The 6338-nt window shown below is 42.3% G+C and overlaps 1 pseudogene; it reads right to left on the bottom strand.

The window, feature by feature from the left end:
* Positions 1 to 2039: 2039 nt before the first annotated feature.
* LOC112086021 lies at positions 2040 to 6125 on the bottom strand (annotated as a pseudogene).
* Positions 6126 to 6338: the final 213 nt, after the last annotated feature.

Raw genomic sequence — 6338 nt, 5'->3', positions numbered from 1 at the left:
TGTATAAAGAGGGATCAATTTCACAAACGTGTTGAATTCAATGAGTGTTTCCCTGGAGATTGGTGCGCTTAATTCCACTAATTTGTCTGGATTGCCTCCTTCTATCAACAGACGATAGTCTTCGTCCTCGAGATATTTTCCTTCATATTCATCTTCATATGCTAAGACTATGTTGCAGGGAAATACCTCATCTTCGTCTCGAGATGTTTTGGAGCTGATGGCGTACACCGTTTGCTCAAGAAAATGAGTCTTGACCGTCCCAGCAGGTGCACAAATGAACATTGACCTGTAAGAATAGAAAAGGGCTGAAGCGAATCTAACCGACCATTTGCCGCGGGTGGAGGATGCACGACCGCGGGTGGAGAGTGGTTGGCCGCGGTCGTGGGAGTCGCGACCGCGGGACAGAGAGACTCCGAGATGGTTCAGCTGTTTCGTCTTCTCCTTTGCCATCTCAACTGATTTTTGGATCTTCCAACTCTATTTCCTCTTCTTTTAGGTCAAGATCTTTGATGGGACGTGTCGAACCGTTTGTTTCACGTCCTTGCATAAGCTTTTCGACCTTCTCTTCGAATTCATCTAGGGCATAGACTACTTTGTCCATGGTTGAGTCGATTTCTTCTGCTTTGTCTTGAACCTTGTGTACTCCATCCCAAATCTCTTCCACGTAGGAGTAGGTTTGGTTGTTATGGTCGTTAATAGTTTCTTCTGCTTATCGAGCTTGACCTCTAACGTGCGGATGTTTCCAATGGCTTTGCGAATGCTAACTTCGTTCTCTCCGACTCGTCCTTCAACTGCTTTTATCCTCTCCTTGATAGTCTCAGAATCTTTGTTTGCTTGAGTCTCGATGGTTTTAACTTGAGCAGAAAGATCTTCAAGCTTTTTGTTAAAGTGAGTTGACATGTTGTCAATTTTCTCGTGAAGGGCGGTTCTTGATGCGGCTTGAGCTGGGATTAAGTGCATGACCACCGTTTCTAGCTGACTCAATCGGTGACTGAGCTGGACGTTTTCATTTTGGTGAGGCGGACGACGAACAGGAGGTCTAGGGTTTACCATTGGAGGTACGTAGGGCTTGTTTAGGAACGTTCTGTAGTCTTTGGTTCAAACTTCTTCTCTCTACGTCTGGGGGCTTGAGGAGTGTTGTAAAAACTTCCCTCATAGTAGGGATTTCGATTTATAGGATCCATTGCTTCGAGAATGGAAAAAAATAACCGAAAAAATGCAAAATATGCTGAAAAAGGGGTTCTAGAGTCGATTTACCAACCTTTCTTAGGGTTTTACGGAAAGAAAATGCGTGCTTTCCCCGGCAACGGCGCCAAAAATTTGATGTGGTGTGTGTCGAGGATGTCAAGTTTTACCCTAAATTAAATCAATAGCCGCAAGTGCACAGCTGATTGATTGTAGTACTTAGGGATCAAATCCACAGGGAAGGAAGATCTTTCCTGCAAAAGTGATAGACTCCTGATCGTGATGAATGAGTCCTGCCCCTTGATGCTCTTCGTGTGGTTGAATTGGTGATGCGGAAGTGATGATTTGGTTTGGTGAATGATCTGAACGATGGGGGTGAAGTGAAACTTCTAAGGATTGCGGCTGTTCCTTAGACTTTCGATGCTTAATTCTTCTAGGATATTACACACCAAGAGAAGAATCAAGTTGAATAGATATTACACACTATTCGGATCAAACAACTAGAGAGAGTTTTAGAAATAAGAAGTTTGATGAAAATAGAATGAAGAGTCAAGTACAGAATATCAAGAGAAGGGGGAAGAAGGAGAAGAGTCATTTCGGTCAAGCATAGAATTTAAGAGACATGCCTCGAAAATTCATGCACATAAAGACCAAGTTTGAATAGAAAGAAGATAGAAATAACACTAAGGAAATTCAAATTGAAACAAGAAGAGAAGAGGGCCGAATGATGACAATGGGCTAAGGTAAGAAGTATGTGGCCAAGTCTCGTTAAAAACCTCTCTTGGAAAACCCATTGGGACAAAACCAAGAGGAGGGAAAAAGAGCACAAGTCCACACACCTCCATTTTCATCGCTTAGACGGCTTGAATCACAACCAATGTGGCTGGACAAGCTTCACTTCTAAGGCTGGCCTGAATGGTAAGTAGATGGTTGTTGATGACTTTATTGAACTCTTTTGCTCTAGACCTTGTCATGGGACCATTGGGGACGATCAATGCTTCATCATCTTCAGCTCCAAGCTCCACGGGTTCAAGCTGCGGTTTAGTTCCATGCTCCAAGCTCTCCGTGCTTTCCATGCTCACATCAGGCTCTCCCACTTGAAAATGATTTGTCCTGAAATCCAACTCATCTGCAATAAAAGGAACAAGATCAATAATGTTGAAAGTATTACTCACGTTATACTTACCTTGCAAATCCAGTATGTAGGCGTTATTGTTGATCCTTTGAAGCACTTTAAAAGGTCCATCCATTCTTGGCATTAGTTTAGACTTTCTCTCATTGGGAAAACGGTCTTTCCGGAGATGAATCCAAACTAAGTCTCCTTCCTCGAAGATAAGTTCCTTGCGGCCCTTGTTAGCATACTTGGCATATTGTTTTGTCTTGTCCTCTATATTCTTCCTTGCCGTCTCATGGATTCGCTGAACCAACTCTGCTTTCTTTTTTCCATATGTACTACTCCTTTCACTCAGAGGCAAAGGCATCAAATCGTGGGGTTGCGACTTAGCTTTCGCTTGTTTACAAGTTGAACATTTCTCACACATTTTCTCAACATCTCGCCTCATATGTGGCCAATGAAAGTGATCTTGCATGACTTGTAAAGTTTTAGACACACCAAAGTGTCCCATTAATCCTCCACCGTGTGCTTCCCTTAGAAACAAATCTCTCAAAGACGAGTTAGGAACACACAAACGGTTATCATAGAACAAGTATCCTTCATGCCTATAATATTTCCCAAATGCAAATCTTTCACAAGCAGCAAATATTTTTCCAAAATCAGAATCATTCTCATAGAGAGTTTTAATGTGTTCAAAACCAAGTAACTTGGCATCCAAAGATGAAAGTAACACATACCTCTGGGACAATGCGTCGGCCACGACATTGTCCTTACCTTTTTTGTATTTGATGACATAGGGAAATGTCTCAATGAACTCTACCCACCGCACATGCCTCTTGTTAAGCTTTTGTTGTCCCTTGAGATGTTTTAGAGACTCATGGTCGGTGTGGATCACAAACTCCTTTGGCCAGAGATAGTGTTGCCACGTTTGTAAAGCGTAGAGTTCCTTGTCGGAGGTTGGATAGTTAAGTGTCGCTCCTCCTCGCTTTTCACTGAAATAAGCTATAGGCTTCTTGTCCTGCATCAACACAGCACCAATACCAACACCCGATGCATCACATTCGATTTCAAAAGTTTTAACAAAATCAGGTAGGGAAAGGATAGGAGCCTGAGTAAGTTTCTCTTTCAAGGTTTGAAATGCTTCTTCTTGAGCCGTTTCCCACTTAAATCCAACGTCCTTCTTGATAACTTCAGTAAGCGGAGCAGCCAAGGTGCTAAAGTCCTTAACGAATCTTCGGTAAAATCCCGCAAGTCCATGAAAGCTCCTCACTTCTCCTACGGAGGTTGGACTAGGCCATTCTTTAATTGCTTTTACCTTCTCTTCATCCACTTTAACACCATCTGCACTCACAACAAAACCTAGGAAGACCAAGTTATCCGTTCCAAAAGTACACTTGTTCATGTTGGCATAGAGTTTCTCCATTCTAAGCACATCTAACACCTTACGCAAATGCTGAACATGATCTTCTAAGTTTTTGCTATAAACTAAGATGTCATCAAAGTAAACAACCACAAAATGCCCTATGTATGCTCTAAAAACATGGTTCATTAATCGCATGAATGTACTAGGTGCATTTGTAAGCCCGAATGGCATCACTAACCATTCATACAACCCTTGCTTAGTTTTAAATGCGGTTTTCCACTCATCCCCTTCCTTCATCCTAATCTGATGATACCCGCTTTTTAAGTCAACCTTAGAAAAGATGCAAGACCCATGTAACTCATCTAGTATATCATCTAATCTAGGTATGGGATGGCGATACTTAACCGTTATATTATTGATGGCTCTGCAATCGATGCACATCCTCTAGCTTCCATCCTTGTTAGGTACTAGTAGTACGGGCACAGCACATGGACTCATGCTTTCACGGATGTGTCCTTTCTTCATGAGTTCCGTGACTTGCTTTTCTAGTTCCTTAGTCTCCACGGGATTAGTTCTATAAGCTGGTTTGTTTGGCAATGAGGCTCCCGGGATAAAATCGATTTGATGTTCTATGCCTCTAATGGGTGGTAATCCCTCCGGATTCTCCTCAGGAAACACATCCCTATATTCCTGTAATACATGTTTAAGAGTGCTAGGGATTTCCTGCTCAGGATTAGTGATACTCATAAGCGTTTCTTTATAAACAAAAAGTAAGTTCGGTTTATGGAGATCACTTCCCTTTGGGATATTCGGCACAATAGCAAGGTTAGATGGTTTGATAGCTTTATTTCTACCCATCTTCATGACCAACTGATCCTGGTAAACCTCATGAGGGGTCATAGGTAGCAACACGGTTTTTCTTCCTTTGAACTCAAACTTATGCCGATTCGTGAAACCATCATGCATAACCTGCCTATCCGATTGCCATGGTCTTCCCAACAGTATATGGCTAGCTTCCATTGGCAAAATATCACATAAGACCTCATCCTCATATTTTCCAATTGATAGAGGTACCTTGACTTGATTATCCACAGCCATTTCGCCATTTTCATTCAGCCACTGCAGCTTGTATGGTTTCGGATGCTTGATTACTTGCAACCCAAGTCTCGCAACCATAGTCTCGCTAGCAACGTTTGTACAGCTTCCACCGTCAATGATCACGCTGCAAATCTGATCCTTAACCAGACACCTTGTATGGAACAAGTTCTCTCTTTGTTCTTGCTCATCAGATCTCGTGATGACACTCAAAGCTCTCATGGCGACTCCCACCATCATTTGTCCTTTAGCGGCTGATTCATACTCTTCCTCCGATGATTCATCCTCAAGTTGTCTTTCCTTAGGCTTCTCATCTTCAGATTCAACTTCCCCATTTGCCATGATGATCATAACCCTCTTGTTGGAGCATTCACTAGCATAATGTCCAATGCCGTGACACTTAAAGCACTTAATGTCTCTTGTCCTTGGTGCAACGTTAGTACTTTTTCCTTTAAGATCCACACTCTCAACCTTGGGCTTGACAAACGGCTTGTAATCTCTTGAAGTTCCAGATTTCACTTCTCGGTGATAGCTAGATTTTTCCGGAACAAAACTCGACTTGGAGCTTCTCCTTTTAAGTTGTTTTTCGAACATAATTGCCTTGTGCATCATTTCCTCTAGCTCCTCATAATTTTGAACCTCCAATTTGTCAGCAATATCTCGGTTTAATCCTCCCATGAATCTAGACATGGCGGCTTCTGGATCTTCTTGAATATCAGCTCTTATCAACAAAGTTTCCATCTCCTTGAAATACTCTTCAACGGTCCTATTGCCTTGTACCAAGTTTCTCAGCCGATGGTGTAGCTCTCTATGATAGTGACTTGGCACGAATCTTTTCCTCATAAGATGCTTCATCTGATTCCAAGTCTCTACTGGAAAATCTCCTACACGTTTCCTAGTGAGAGTTAGCTGATCCCACCAACTTAGTGCATACCCGGTGAACTCGGTAGGTGCAACTTTGACTTTGTTCTCTTCAGTGTACTCATGACAATTGAAGACGAGTTCCATCTTCTTTTCCCATTCAAGATACTCCTCAGGGTCGTTGCTGCCTTGAAAAGAAGGAATACGAACTTTCACTCCAGCTAGATTATCCCTAGGAATCACTCGCTCATCTCTAGCACTTCTTCTTCGTCGGTGACTACTTGTCTTAGAAGAATGACTGTAGTAGTCGGAGTGATGGCTAGCATCTGCTTGACTTTGCTTATCACGTTCCTTACGTGCTCTTCTCGAATTTTCCTGATCAAGTTTAAAGGCCTCTAACTGCTGAGCCACTAATCTGGCTACCTCGGTTGCGATAGTCTCATTCATTTGCTTTTGGTTGACGCTATTGCTTCCTTTTTCATCTTCTTCCAATGGTGGCGTTACCATCCTGAAAATCAACACAAAAGAACCCCAGTCAAGTGTTCTTTGGAAGAAATCGCAACACAATGGATCAAACAAAGGAATAACTCTTCAACTACCACAAGAACCTACTAGCGACTGTTCAGAGAAATCGACTCGGGAAAAATATCAAAACACATCCAAAAATTCCGATTTTAATTTTAACAGAAACTAGACTCAATCTAGGTTCGAACACAACTG

This window comes from Eutrema salsugineum, unplaced genomic scaffold (assembly GCF_000478725.1).
Source record: "Eutrema salsugineum unplaced genomic scaffold, Eutsalg1_0 scaffold_24, whole genome shotgun sequence".
In the NCBI taxonomy this organism is placed as follows: Eukaryota; Viridiplantae; Streptophyta; class Magnoliopsida; order Brassicales; family Brassicaceae; genus Eutrema; species Eutrema salsugineum.
Note: the sequence above shows the minus strand (reverse complement) of the source record. Positions and strands in the feature narration are given on the sequence as shown.